Genomic DNA, 16,074 nt, shown 5'->3' with positions numbered 1-16,074 from the left:
GCCATGTACCATTAAAAAAAAAGAGAATAGAAAAGAGACAAAACTCTCTCTGTAACTACACAATATTTTGTTTAAAAGCATTAAAGGAATTATTTTTGTATTATCAATTTTAATTATTCATCTACAGACTTACTTCATTTTATGTATTAGGAAGAGAAAGTTTATATTTTAGTGAGTATGTATAGACACCACGTATTAATGTATGCAGGATCTGAAAAGAATGACAGAGAGTCTATTTACCTGTATTATTCTTTTAAAGGCTTTTATCAGTGGAACAGCTGCATACCATTCAGTCACTGATGGAATGTATACTTGACCTTCAATCATGTGGAACACTACCGTTACACCTGGTTTCCAAAGGATGAAGTGGCTACCTCTGAAATTACACAGCAATTGTACCTGGTTAGGGAGAAACTATATGTTCAGTTGGTATATTGAAGGTGTTATGACAGTGTGCGTATTCATACTATGGACTTTTTGTTTCAAGTTGAGTCATTCTGATCTGATAAAAGAAACACATTATAGGATCTGAGAGAAAAATTGTTCTGCTGAAGTGGTTTAAATCAAATCAGTATCAAAATTATTTGTTAACAGCACAGAATTAAATGGTAGTCAGTGAATTATACATTTGGGACCAATAGCAACAAAAACATTTAGCTCACAACACTAAACACCTACAAAAGCTTAGTAAACACCTGCAAATTTTCAGGCACCTTCTGTAGCAAATCCCAAGACAATACAATTCCCACCTACACATGCTGGCACACACAGCTGCACCCACATCACATCCCCTTACGGGCTCTGAGTGTTGCAAACCTCTTTTCTGGTTCTTTGGGCCCCCACCACACACTTATCCCTCCTGCTACGGAACAGGCACTGGGGCTTTACCTGCTCCTGTGCTGCCCCGCAGCCCATCGACCCACACACCAGTGGGGAATCCCTCTGCACGGGTCGCACAGGCACACTTGGAAGTGGGGTTCCTCCTCTGTGTCCTCCACTGATATGGCCCACAACGGGGTACATGTGCCCTGCAGCAAGACTGTCCTGCTCAGGGTTGTTCTTTCGCATGCAGCATTTCCACTTTACTTTCATGAGGGCCCTGCAGTAACCACAGACACTACAAAAGAAAAAAACTAATGGCTTCCTTCCAGATTTAAAAAAAAAAACACAACAAAAACAAACCAAACATAAATTCATCTCAGACATTTTTAAGATCAGTTTAGAGCAATAATGGCTGAACAAAATAAAATGTGCGACATTTTGTCTGACTTTCATGTGTCTGACTTTCTTTTTTCAAGGCATTCTGATTTTAATTTGGCATGATAAAAATCAACATATACAAAACAGTAAGAGATTATCTTACACAATACCAGTGTTTGGGTGCCCGTGTGATCTTGAGTTTGGAACATAAATATGGATTTAGCAACATTCCTTTCTTTGTCTTTATAGTGGGAGACATAACACATGTAAGATGGAGCAATGTAGCATGGTAGGAGAATATGTATATCTTCCTCTAAAAAGGCAATGAAACTTAACTGCACTGTTATACCTCTGATCTTTATCTACCAAAAAACATATATGCTTTCCCTGGAAACCCTGATACATGCAGTTACTTTCTAAATAACATAATTATTTATAGAGAAATATCACCCTTAAAAAGGATATTGTCCATTCCAGGGAGACAATGCTCAACAACAGCAAGTGTAATCCTGTTCAGCAATTTTAATTAGAAGGCTATCTTTTAATTAGTTATTATTGTTTTCTAATAATGCCTGTTAATAATAGAAACTCTCATTCACTGATATGGTCTTCCTCAGTTCCTCTTGTTAATGTTTAGAAGCTATTCACAGTGGTTTTTCAGGTACAGATAGCAATGAACTTTGATTAATTATTGCTCTGATATGTTACCATCCCCATTGTTCTCTGATAGCTCATTTATTTAAAATTGAAGTCTTGAGTTGTTTGCAATGTGGTTGTTTCTGTTTTGAGACTGATTTTCTTTTATTCACCATTTTTTTGTCTTCTTCTTTACATTCATATTTTGCGTCCACTGTTTCCTCTCTTCATTAAAGCAAAATATATTTAGCTGGGCTGCTTCCAGATGTAGCTCTATTAATGCCGTTTCCAGTCAATCTCACCCATGTGTTGATTTGTGTTGAGAATTCATTTCTAATAAGCAAGCAATTCATTTTGCAGGTCCAAATAAAAGTGTATTCAGGAGGATTGAATGTTTTTGCATGTTCAGCTCTTCATTTCACATCTTATAAATTCAATATGTATCTGTTTGGGCAAGTTTGAACATGGTAGTCTGTGTTTTCTAGTTGTCCTATATGAACTGGTTATGCTAAACTGCCAGAAGCCAGACAACTTCAATCTGATTAGTGAAGCATATTGTAAATATTTTATAGGCATAGGGTGGGCTTGTTTGTTTTTGTTGTTTTGTTTTGTTTTGTTTTGTTTTGTTTTGTTTTGTTTCATTTTTAGAGTGGGGGTTTTTATTATTATTATTATTATTTCTTTATTCCAGGGGTTTCTTCTGAAAATACAGGGATGAAAGGCTCTTTAGTTCTACAAGTTCTTCTGAAAGTAGGGTTGGTTTATTATTCAAAATAGGCAAATTACTTTCAAATATCAGTTTTCACTTGGATAACATCATATAAATTTGGTTTAGAGTTGAGTAGGGAGGGTACCTATGTCTAGATTAAAATTTCTGGTGACTCAAATTAATGTCATGGCTGCATCTTAAAGAGTCCCATATGATCTGTTCTAAGAACTAAAGAGTAAGTGGATTATCAGACCAGACCCTTTTTCTAAACTAGATAATGTTATTTACATTATTACAATTATTACATTACATTACAAGGCCTCTTTTCTACCTACCTTATTTATTTTTCAATGCCCTTCCTCAAGTTGCCCTCAATAGGAGAACATCTGAGAATTAAGTGGAATTTCTTCTCCCCATGGGCAGTAGCACCTAATTCTCTATCACAGAGGAGGCTTTCAGGAGCTTGGTAAAGCAACCTGGGTTATTAGTATGATATCACAGGAAGAAAAAAAGTCTTTTGTTTGAAGTTACGTGAAAAGAAACAGAGTTGAGATTCAGCAATTCTCAGTTCTTCATTCTGTGCTTAATAAAACACATCGACTATAAAATAGCTTGTTTCCTGAAAGAATATTGTAACATTAAACATCAAATAAGGACAGTAAGTAAAAATACACTACTTCTTAATTTGGTGTCTGATTTCAGCTCAGTTTGCCTGTTGGAGACTTTCCTACCCTCATATAACTTCATATCATTCTACTCCCTGGAAAAAGTCTTGCATGTTTGTTTCTCATAAATTAATGGATCATTTTCAGATATAAGAAAAATTAAAAAAAACCTCAGGGAATAGATATGGATTTATAATTTTGTGTGAAACTGACAAGATTTCAGGTTAGGAAATATTTATTCCTTCTTCTGCACTCTCATTACAGACCACATTAAAAACCTTGGCTGCATTTTCAGCTATGCTGAAGTGCCTTCAGTAGGGTTATTCTTATTTATATCTTTTGAGGCACAATGCTATTAGGACTGTTATTCCTGTCCCTTCATCAGCTAAATTAGGATGAATCCAACTGTACTGAGCTGGTCCAAAAATGAACAGAATTAAAATTGCTGAGGTGTGTGTAACCCATATTCATATTCCTCTTCTGTTGATTTGCAGAGATAAGAGGTGGAGAGACTGATCTAAATGAGTCAGGAAAACTATTTATAGTCAGACTGCTTTAAACTACTTATACTGTTGGCCAGCCATCAGTCTGTTGATTGACACATATAAGCAGTTACAGCTAAGCAAAATTTTAGCTTCATTCCATACAGACTTCATCTCTTTTGTGAAAGAAAGAACATTCAGACAGCTTTAGTTTTCATTCTAAGGTAGAATGAAAAGCAAACTGTGGAACCTCAAAAATGATTGTTGAATGGGATCATTGTTCCCTGGTAGTCTTTGCTAATGACATTACTAATTATACCTTCTTGAAACCAGTCTAAAGGAACACAGGTAGGATGTTGATAATCCCTTCATCCATTAGTTGAACTCTGCTGTGAAAAGAATTTGAAGCTTAGTTCTTTCTAAACTGTCCTTAGAGACCAAGTTTACCAGAAAACCTGTGAAAGGTAGAGTTATTGTTAGCATAATTGCTACATGTGTAGTTCGGGAGGGATGATTGCTTTATTAGTCCTGCTGACACACACTGCTGAAACAGTTGTTCTCATAACCAACTGCTGGAGGGCGTTGTCTTTAACCTGCTTTAATAACTCTCAAGCCACGTGCACCTCATTCCAGTAAGTTCTTTGTTGTGGTTTTTAACACAGCATGAGAAGATTCATACTGACAACAAAGTAAGTATTTAGTAGCTCTAAGTTTTAGTCATTCTTACAGCCTCAAAATATGTGTTGGTGCCTGTCAAACTCTGGTGTAACTGAGAAGGATGTGTTTCTGACAGCACTTGTAGAGGCAGAATTACAAAGGTATCCTAGAAACAGCTGCTCTTGGAAGCTTTACTGATCTCTTAATGTAAATTGGTAAGTAACAAGAATATCTACATTTGAGAGCATTGGGATGGCTATGGCAGTCTTTTAACTTGCATCATAAACAGTAGGTTTTACTTCTCCCAGTCACAGTGGCCAGCAAGTAATCCAAGTGAATTACTTGAATTCTGGAATGATATTAAAGAAGGCAAAAAAGGTACAGTGGATTCATTTTGAATAGTTTGAACTGGCCTAGTATGAGGTGTTAGCCAAATGTGTAAATTAAAGGTCACTAGGGAATCGTTACAACTTGTCAATTCAAATAACCTTTTGTTAACTGCATTTTTGGCCACACACTTATTTTTCTGGTTCCTCATCTTTGCTTGCTACAGTTTAGGGTGTGTAGGATGCTAGAGCTTATGGAAATTTATTTTTTGCCCTCCTCCAAATTTCTGGCTCAATTACGTGTTTTCAGTTACAGTTAAATTACTCTGATAAAAATGTTCTCGAAAATAGGTTAGCTGAAGAGTATGTGAAAAAGCTTTATAGCAGATGTCATTCAGCATCATCTTGGGTTGTCTGCAATACCACGAGGAATAGGTTTTAGAAGTTTGTTTGGATTTCATTTTATTGAAAAGCCAAAATATATGAAAAAAAAGATGCCATAAGAAACAGTTTCCACTGCAGAACATTATACAAACCTGACTTTAACAATGAGATCTTGGCTGTGACACTCTGAGCCTCTCAAGCTTTGCTGCAAGATCCTGGGGTCATTTTATGAAGAACCAAAGCTTGTAGACTGTAAGGAAAACCTGCATGCACAAAGGGCCTTTATCATCCCTGAATGCATTTCTATCTAGTTGCTGAAATGCACTGCTAAGCAGGCACTGGTGAGCAGGGGAGGTACCTGATTTTATTAGGCAGTCACATTAACACTCTGCAGAATACAGGTAGCACAAGAGAAAGTCTACTCCTCTTTTGGTATTCAGGTATTCTTTTGTGGCTGTGACCTAGACAAAATTTTGGAGAAATTAAAAGTACAGTTTCAGTCTCTTTCCTCTCAAAATTGCCATAGAACCATAATTGTTCACACTGGCATACCGCATTCTGATAAAGGGGTCAATTTCAAAATGCTTACTGTTGTTCTCATGGACTCTACTTTTCTTCATTTTCTGCTACTATTATTGATGCTTTTTCAATGTTCCATAAGGTTCACTGCTGTCATTTTCCATAACCTTGAATTAAACACAAAGTTACCTGCATGAAGGTAAGCCTTGGCTTTTCAGTATTAATGCCATAATTAACTCAGTAGAAATCCATCTATACTATACCACACACTAAGCACATACAGTTTTCTTGGCAAAAGATGGAATTTTTTGGGTGTGGTGGACACAGATGAACATAGAATTTTTTTGTTCCATTTAGTGACATTTTCTCAACCTCATGTCGAGAAATATACATGTTCAGATAACAATCAAAAGCATCACTTCAGAGATCTTTTAAAATATGAGAAGTAGCTATCAGTGAAGAATGTGACTATGCCACTAAGAATGAAGAAGTGATGGAGATTGTTGTATAGGTAGAGAAAAATAAGGAACTTATGCTATTTAAGACAGGACAACATGAAAAAGGATGTAATGGGACCAGCATGGGGATCTGCTGGTTATGTACCTTCCTACAGCACATTCTGACAGGAATATATTCCTTCTGTCGTTCTGTTGATTTCTGATAGAGGGTCCCAGTGACGCATGCTTAATTTCATGCAAAATTTTTCTGTGGATGTAGGTGAGTTCATGGAGACTGATTAATTTTCATCTTCCTATAACTGCAAGACTGTATCTGTCTTTGTGTGCTAAAAGTGAATCCCCACTGTTATTTCTTAAAATAAACATGCAAGATTCTGTTTTTCTTGCTTTTGCAATTAGCATGCTAGACATGATTATACACAAAATACAGATAAAAATTCATTCATCTGTAATTATATGATCTCATTTGGCATCTAAATTTAGGACAAGAAATCAGTGATTAAATTTGCTTTCAAAGTCTTTGTTTATCAGCTACAGAACAAGCTTAGTAATTACCTCTTAGTTATTGTGAGAACTGTGACTTCAATATTACATTCCTAATTGGTTTTAGTTAAGGAAATTTGTTTTTATAGATCACTTAGCTGACTCTTTCAGGCTGAGTGATTCTCCATTGTTTTCAGTGTAGAAAGGAGGGCCTATAGATTATGTTAAAAGAAATTCATATTGTCCTACTGGTACATACAATAGGATACATACAATGAGCATACCTGAGTACACATTATCTTTTGTGCTTATACGAGAAAATTCAATCCAAAATGTTTTATAAATATTCACAGAACAACCCAGCAGAGATCTGTAGTGTGCCAGAAACTGCCAAGAGCTTCATTTTCAAATTAAAATTAGTTTAACTTTATAACTGTGGTGAGATAAACCCATCCTGTGTGTGGCCTATTGTGCAGTCAGAATCTGAATGTTTTTAACCACTACCTCACAAGTCTGTTGTTAGGGGAATTGTATGCCTGGAGCTGAATTAAACACAGGTTTGTGCCTAAATAGAAAAGATTTAATATATGATGCACTGAACAGTCTTACCGCTGTAAGGTGTTCTACAGGGAGTCTGAGAAGGTGAGGCATGAGCCGATTCCTTATGCACACTTGCAGCAGCAGCACTCCCATGATCATCAGTCCAGCGTTGGATCCATTCCCCAGCCCGATTTTGCTACCTGAAATGGCCCCTGAGCATTCATGTCCATGACCGATGGATTGCTACAGGATAACGCTGTGATGTGCCTCATGCCCAAGGGAAACTTCACTCCCTACAGGGAGTCCTTCTGTCCTGTCATTCCTGCGACCAGCCAAGTTAAACCCTTTCTGTAGCTGGACCTTCTTGTCCTCCACACCAGGTCATTCCTTGGTCACAAATTACCAATGCTGAGCAGCTAAAATTTGATTTTCCCCCTCACTCTATTGGGTATGCACACAACTCTTGTAATCTTACCACGTTTGCCAGATTTTCGGAGGATCAGCAAAATGGCAACTTTGTGGCAGAAGGCTGCTCTTTCGGCTTCTAAGCATGGGGACAGAAGAGCTATAAGCTGACAACACTTGATAGAAACTTTCTACCAACTACCTAATAATATAGGCTTTTTTTTTTTTTTTTTTTTTTTTTTTTTTTTTGTCCCCCACTGTGTCTCAGTTGCCTGAAGAGGTTGAATCATTTGCATAGAAATTTTTAAAATCCTGTGATTTTAAGCCAGGCTTTCTTCTGCTGTCTTACTTTCAGACAGATGAGATCTGGAAAACTTTTACCAACTGAACAGTCTTGCTTTGGATACTTCATGATTCATCAAAGTGCCTCTTGTTCAGCCACTGACACTGGTCTGTCTCTATTCCATCACTGGCATCATTTTGTTTCAAAGAGTTATTTGGTCTTTATTAGCAGACAGAAGAAAATCCAGTGATGGTCCATGAACATTGCTCTTTGAAATAAACTAATCCCACCACCTGATGTGTTGATATATGTAACTGCTGCCTATTTGTTTTACAAATCAGGATTTCTATTTTTGCATTTGAACAAACTGTGCCAAAAATGAATTAATTACTTCTTGAGATGAAATAAATTGACTAGATACATGAAGTAAGTTGGTCTCTTGTGAGATCATGTGTATGAAAGTTGTAAGGGTTTTTTGATCAAATAAATATTTCAAAATATATGCAAATTTTCACAAATGATGTGTCTTAGTGTAGTGTAGTCATCACTGAACGGTTTCAGCTACTGTCACATAAATAGTCCTGAATTCAATGTACTTGTGTCAACCATCCGACAAATCTATTATTGTCAAAAATAAGATAATTGGAGATTAAGGATCAGGAGTTGTGAGGTCACTGGTAATCTTTATCTCCATTGACTTCAACTGGATACAAACAAAGTTGGCATTTTTTTTTATCATTAGGTGTTACATCAGCTGAAGTTTAAACCACCATTATGGTGTTAGTTCTGAATGATTGAAAAGCATTTTATAGGCAATATGAAACAAGAATTGTGGGTTTTTTAAAAGGACATCAGCAAAAGATCTATTTGGGAACATGGACTTAAAATAAGAGGTCTGTAATGTACTGCAGAAAGAAACCTTAAAAAGAAGAAGCTTGACAACACACTGAGTTCTCTCTTTATGAGGTTGTACAGAATATGTATTCTATTAAGTAAGAATTACATCTGAAAAATTATATTATCCAAGTGTTTCCTATTTTTTGTAGTGGAAGGCATTTTTCATACTATTGCAAAAACTGTCAGTGTGCTTACCCAAGTCATTCTACTTAGAAGGATGACCTGCTTCCTTGAAATTAATACACTTGTTTCAGATTTACTTTCAAGATGATTAACTAAAATAAGCAAATTTTAATTTTTTTTTTTCTTTTTTATTTTTCTGCAACAATACTTATCTAAGTTTGCTTTCTTATGTGCAGGTTAATGCAGTTGATTTGTCAGAAGTTTCAGTGTCTTTAAAATTAAATAAATGCTGGCGTGTTGATCTGTACACAGAGAAAATTACAACTTCATTACAACAATCAGAACTTAATTCTAATAAGCCACAAGTAGAGTGGTTGGAGGTAGGAAAATACGCTTTTCTTTGTGCTAGCCAATAAAATAACAGGTATAGAAGCAAGGTTACTTTGAAGGTTACATCAAGTGTAAGAAGTGATGGCTTCTACAGTGATCATTTAATGACATGAACCTAAATAAAATATCTTGGATGATCCCTGTAAACTTTGTGCCTTGCTATAAAGCAGATAAACTTGTGAAAATAAAGTGAATAGGATGGGTTTACTACCTATATTGTAATAAGGCAAGCTCTGTAGTAGAATAACAGAAAAATGCTTGAACTATAGCTTTATCATATTTTAAGTGTGACAGGTAAACTCACACTTCCTGAAAATTGGATGTATTAAGTCTAAAGTGTTACGAATTAAGACATTTTCAAAGGGATGGTGAATAAACAAATATTTTAAGGCAGTAATTTAAAAAAATATATGCCAATGCTATATAAATACATATATAGGTCTGTATAGATATGCAAAGATATAATTAGATGTTTATAAATATATATCTAGAGAAGAGCGAGGGATGGCAAGGACAGGATACCACAGGAGTGAGCCTCTTCCTAATCTCTCAGAAAAAAATATGCCATCATTATGTGTTTGTCAATGGGGCTTTGATGTCTTGGACTCAAGGGGTAAAATAATTAAATACTATAAAATGCTATTATTTTTCTGAAATCATTGTAGACCTAGAGGAGAAAAGAATCTGCATCAGTGATTCTTCCACAATAGAGTATGAAAGTGTGATATCTTTCACATATGTGCAAAGCAGGAGTTAGAATGAGAAAAGGCTTGTCCAGGTGTTCCTCTGCAAAGCACACTGTTCCCAGTGCTCTGTCTATAATGCTTTGTCCAATATGCTGACACCAGTATTGTTAAACCAAAAGTCCAACTGTTATATTCCCCTTCATTCCAAAAAAGCTGAGTAAGAGGTTGGTGCTAGGTATTTATTTTCTGTCATCTGTAAGATTAGTATTTATTTTTGAACAGTTTGTTGGTTAACTGCTGCTGCAGTAACCAGAATCAGTGCTACAGAGGGACTACAAAATACAGTTGATACCTGCTTCATAAAATAGTTGCTTTAGAAAGATTTCTTGCTAGGCTGTCTAATACAAAATTATCTGAAATCCAGGCAGGAAAGCTGGAGTGGGGAGGAATGTATATTACAGCAAACCTGCTTCTTGGAAACATCAGAAAAGGAACTGAGGGACTGAAGAAATTGCATTCATCACTTGAATGTACCTGGAAATGAGAAAGGAGCATGGTATTTGGTACTAAAGAAGCTTGCAAACTGTGCTAAGTAAAAGATTTCAAATGACAGGAATTTTTATCCTAAACTAAATTAGTTGTAATAATTTTAACAGGTGAATTTTATTTCCAAAGGTGCAGTGATCGTCTCTAGGACTTGAACCCACTAAGTCTTAAGGTATGTTATTTATAATTTCTGTGGTAAAATAAACAGATCTGAATATGTCTTCTATTATTGTTTGTAGTTATGTTGCAAGACAGTTAAAAATGAAATTGTTTTAGTCTTATGTTTACAAATGTTAAGAATCTTTTTTTTTTACATGAAAAAGGTGAGATGTATGTATATTTTGTTCTTTTGGTTGGCAAGTAGGTCACAGATCATATATGTCACTATTCTTAAGTGGGTGGAACAGTTTTAACTTATTCATGGACTGATAAGTCTTGTCCTATTTGTCACATCCACTCTTAAATCATGAAATCTGAAAAAGAAAAACGCAATCCCTTCATGATTATATTAAACCTTTTTTTACTGAACCTTCATTTTGACACATTGTGTAGCGAAGCTCATGTTCCTGTAACTCACTATTTTAGAACCTCATCTATCCATTTTTTAAAAAATAAGGCTCTAGATCCAACATTATGGAGGGGAAAAATTTAAAAAATAAAAAAAAAGGAAGAAAAAAAGAAAAAGAGAAAAGAAGAGAGGAGAGGAGATCACAATACTTTCTATTCTTAAAGTTCCCAGTCTCTGTTCTAGCACCTTTTAACTTTGTTTTATTTGCTATGCTACCTCTGTAATAATCTCTGTCACAAATCTACTGAAAGAACTGAAAATACAGTACCAACATTTAAAACAAGTCACCAGAACTGATGTTCATTGCATCTGTGTTCTTTTCTCTCCACTAGCTCTTTTTCCCCATGCTTTGCCTGTGCTCTTGATTTAAATGATAAACCCTTGGGTCAGTTAATGGTCCATACCATTTATGCAGTATGATACAGCACGAAACTCCTGTTATGCTGTCCTTTTTTTCCATTAGCACTGCTAAAAAAAATATGATAAATAATAGAGGGAGAGAGGAATACCTCCCCACAGATCATACAGAACAAGCCAAAGAGCAGTTCTCCACATCTCTCGTTTCTTTCTTCAGTGAGGCCTGGGCATAGTCATGACATTGAAAAGCAAGACTGGCAAAATGCTAATACTGCACTTAGCAGCGTAATTTTCAAACCTGAGCGGGATTTCAGGCCATCAGAGAAGCTCCCAAAGTACACAGAAATGGCGGAGTGCTGTCATCAGTAGTATCATAAAGCCTTATATGTAGAAATTGGATTCTGCTTCAATCAAACATACCTGAACAAAGACAGTGCAAAACATAGCCACTACATTTATTGATTTTGTTTTCACAATGGTGGAAATGCAATAGAATGTGTAGGCTTGTTGTGGCTTTGCTTTTTTGATTTTACTAGCCTCTGTTAAGAAGCAAACTATCAGGTATTTGTTCTGCGGGGTTATACTTTTAAAAGTATCCTCCAGACTTTAGCTTTACTGTCTCTCCAGTGTTACTACCTCAATTCGCTTTCAAAAATTGGACTGCAGTAATGGTAAAAATTATCAAGTAGAGAACATAGTTGATGTTAAATATTAAACCTGTCTACTTAAATAGGGTTCTGGGGGGGTTAGATATAGTGGCATGTTCTTCTTGTGCAGATTCTCTATTTAAATGCCAGTTTTGATGAATGTCTGTGACTTCAAAAGTCACAGCTGATATTATTGCACTAAAACCGCTGCCTTAGCAGAGTAGAAACAAAATAAGCTTTTTTTTTTTTTTTACTTTCGTAAAACAGCATGCTGTTACAACACAGTTTAAACTGATATGTCTCAAGGTACTGCAAAGTAAATAGAAGTTATTGATCATTTCTTTCATTCTTTCAACCATTTTATAGGACTTCATGGAGTTACAGAATGGATGAGGATGGCAGGGCTCTCTGGACACAGTCTGGTTCAGTGTCCCTGCTCAAAGCAGGATCAGCTAAAGTAGGTTGTGTAGGACTTTTTACAGTCAGATTTTGAATATCTTCAAGGATGACAACTCCACAGTCTCCTGGGCAACCTACTCCAGTGTTCAAACAACCTCACAGTAAAAATTGTTTTCTTGTGTTCAGACAGAATTTCATTTATTCCAGTTTGTGATGGTGTCTTGTCTTTGGCACTATTGCGAAGAGTTTAACTTCTCAATCTTCATTGTCTTCTGATGTGTGTTTATACATATTGATAAGATCCCACTGAACTTTTTTTCTCCCAGATAAACAGTCCCAGTCACTGTTAGTCATTCCTCACATGAGAGATGCTCCAGTCCATCACCTTTTTGGCAGTGTGCTAAAGTTGCTCTAGAATGTCCGTGTCACTTGTATTGGAGAGAGCAGAGCTGTGCACAGCCCTCCAGGTCTGTCTCACCAGGTATGAGCAGAGGGGAGGGACCAGCCTCTATCTGCAAACAACACCCCTCCTGATGCAGACCCTCTTCTTTGCTCCAATGTCAGCGTGCTGGAATATGGTCACTTTGTCTCCCAGGAACTCCAGGTTCTTCTCTGCAGATCTGGTTGCTAGCCAGTTAATCCCCACCATGCACTGGCTCTTGAAGTGTCATTCCTCCCCAGTTTGCATTTCCCTTTGTTGAACTTCATGAAGTTTCTGTTGACCACTGCTGCAGCCTGTTGACACTCCTCTAAATGGCAGTACATCCATCTGATGTGTTAACCCCTCCTTCCTGTTTTGTGCCATCTTCAAATTACTGAAGGTGAGCTCTTTCCTGTTTTCCAGGTCTTCAAAAATGAGTTAAAGGGTGTTGGCCCCAGTATCCACCCCTGAGGTGAACCAATAGTGATTTCTTATGGACCTTGGGCTACTGACCAAAATACTTCCAGCAGTTTAAACAATTTTCAGTACACTGTAGTATGTGCTTATCTAACCCATTTTTCATCAGTCTGTACATGGGGATATTACAGGAAACTATTAAAATTTTAATAAAGTTGGGGTAAACAACATCCACTGCTCTCCCTTCATCTGCCAAGGTCGTCATCCCATCATATAAAAAATGTAAGTTTTGCTAAACGTCTGTGACTTCAAAAGCTAATATTATTTCATATCATGTCCCCTCCATAAATCTATGATGACTACTCACAATGAACTTCTTATCATTTATGGGTTTGGAAAAGATTTCCAGGATTCTTTATTTCATTTGCTTGTAGTTCCCTAGATACTCCTTCTTACAAGTCTTGAAGCTAGGTGTGATCTTTACATTCTTCTGCTCTTTAGGGACCTCTCCTGTGAGCATCCTGAGCAATACCTCTTACACTGGTATTGTCCTCCACCAAGGGTAACTCTTCATTCTCTTCATTGCTCCAGGCATTTCCTCTGATCTCGTGGGTTTTAGATTCCTGAAGACTCCTCTTGCCAGTAAAAAATGAAGATGAAGAAGGCACCAAGTCAGACTTTACCATGTTCTTTGTCGTGAGAGCCTCTTACCCATTTGAACATAGGCCCACACTTTCCCTAGTTTTCTATTTACTACTCGTCAAAGCCTGTCTTGTTGCCTTTCAAATCCCTTGACAGATATAGCTTCAGATGGGCTTTTGCTGTCCTAACCCTATTCCTGTGCCCTCTGAGAGTGTGCCTGCTTCCACTTTCTGCATGCTTCCTTCTTATGTTTGCTTTTAGTAAGGAGTTAATCTATCAAGACTTCTCACCCACTTGTATTTAACTTCTGCATGTGGTGATGGACCACCCCTGCACTGGGGGGAGAAAATCAATCAGCTTTTGCCCCCAAAAAGTAGTGAAAAAAGAGTGAACACAGGTGGATCTGCTACAAGAATTCTTCAGAAAATGACAAGAAAAGTAATTCCTAAATAAAAAATTATTTTATTTTAACTGTTCACAATAATCTAGATTTAATTTATGAGCCTTGTATACACTCTACTCCATATTCTTTATCACTTTCTGTAGGTGTGTGTAAATTGTTTTAAAGAACTGGCCTATGTTTCACCTTCAACTCCAGCTTTTATTCAGGTAGGATGAAAGGAGGCTTTGGAACATTCTGAAGGCGGAATCTTTCTCTGTGTTGTCCCAAACTAGCAGGTGATCTCCATTTGTTAGCACAGTTATGTGGATTTGGGTTAGCATGTTTTCAGGAATTCTGCCTTTTCCTCCGTCACTGGTATTTAGAAGCAATTACCCACTGGCTTAGATGCTGTTCCTGGCTACTTTTCTACTCCAGATTCTCCTAGTTTTAAGGAGTTTTCTCTTTCTTCAGAGAAAGTGATTGGTCATGACCAGGCATCAGTTCTTGTCTTAATAATCATTTCAGCCCTGTTTCCCTTATTCTGACTCAGAAATACCACCTCTCTGTGTTATTAGCAAATTCTAGTTTCTGGAGATCTTGACCTTTATCCAGCTGATTTATCCCTTGATCATATTACCTTCTGTCTTTCTCACATTAAAGATCAAAGCTGTTTCAATTTGGTCATACAATCCTGATGCATCGAAATCTGAAATCTTAGTTAATCTTCCTCTTTACACTGTAAGATGCAAAAATACCACACAATTTTATATAATTATCCTGAGTATTTAACTTTGGTCATACACAACCTAGCAGATTCTGAGAATTTTATGGCAACAATTGAATAAAACTTTTCCATTGTCTTTCTAGGAGATATTCATAAAACCTTTAATTTTTGTCTAGACTCCTCTACGTCTCTATGATATTACATTTCCGGGGGAAAACTTTCTTGTTGCCCCATCAGAGGTGTTACTGTGGAAATCACAAACAAAGAAAAGCACCCTTTCCCATGTATTTTGAGTTCCATAGTAGATATATTCTAGACATATTAGTATCTTCCTTCCTTTATCTTGGTAAAATTCAGTTCTGTGTCTGGTCGTGAAGACCCACGCACCAGTAAGTGACTGATCTGTCTGCACTGGATTGGATAAAAAAATTCCATCAGTATCTCAAAGCAATCTATTCAGTTGATTTTCAAAGTATATTCCACTAATCTTTCACATTTCCTGCATTCATCTGACTTGGTGTATAATGAGAGATCAGTATTGTAATTCCTGATCCTAGTCAGGTACATTCATAAAATCCTGGATATCCTTGATCTTCCATTTGAAGTAATTTTGCACACTTGGAAGCTGTTTTTAATGGTTATGCATCATGCTTCAGATGCACTGAACTCTCACTTCAGAACTGGGCTAAGTACAATCTTGTCTCTTTTTTAGAAACACCTTCTGTTTGTGCAACTTCTAGAAAAACTGCTAATGATGGATGAAGACTGAACAACAGATAATCCACTTGTCTAACAAATTTCGAGATGCCATACTATATGCTAATTACTAAAACACCTTGCAAAATTAGACAAGAACTTTCCTGGCATTTTATTTCAGCTATTTCTCAGTGTGGATTCTTTTTTCTTACATACATAGATATTCCACTAGCTCTCACCCCTGTTCACATATTTTCCTGCTCCATATTAAAAATCATATGCAGCACTTGAAAAAAGGAGACATTCAGAATTTTGGGGATGTTTAGGAGTAGTGTTCTGTCACTCTGTAAATTTCAACAGGGACTGAAATAACAAGTTAATATTATTAAGGAAATCCCTGTTCAGGGTATCTTCTGCATAGACTGACCATTA

General features: G+C 36.5%; 1 protein-coding gene across 3 annotated transcripts in view; it reads left to right on the top strand.

Annotated features, from left to right (window-relative positions):
* LINGO2 (leucine rich repeat and Ig domain containing 2) overlaps window positions 1–16,074 on the top strand; it is a 495,378-nt gene that overhangs the window by 313,957 nt on the left and 165,347 nt on the right. For all 3 annotated transcript variants that reach the window (XR_003538511.1, XR_003538512.1, XM_027709281.1), the window contains one exon: window positions 10,519–10,561. The gene's annotated coding sequence lies outside the window, so the exon portion shown is untranslated. The remainder of the gene's footprint in view (window positions 1–10,518; window positions 10,562–16,074) is intronic.

Source organism: Neopelma chrysocephalum, unplaced genomic scaffold (assembly GCF_003984885.1).
Source record: "Neopelma chrysocephalum unplaced genomic scaffold, ASM398488v2 Primary Assembly neopelma1_96737, whole genome shotgun sequence".
In the NCBI taxonomy this organism is placed as follows: Eukaryota; Metazoa; Chordata; class Aves; order Passeriformes; family Pipridae; genus Neopelma; species Neopelma chrysocephalum.
Note: the sequence above shows the minus strand (reverse complement) of the source record. Positions and strands in the feature narration are given on the sequence as shown.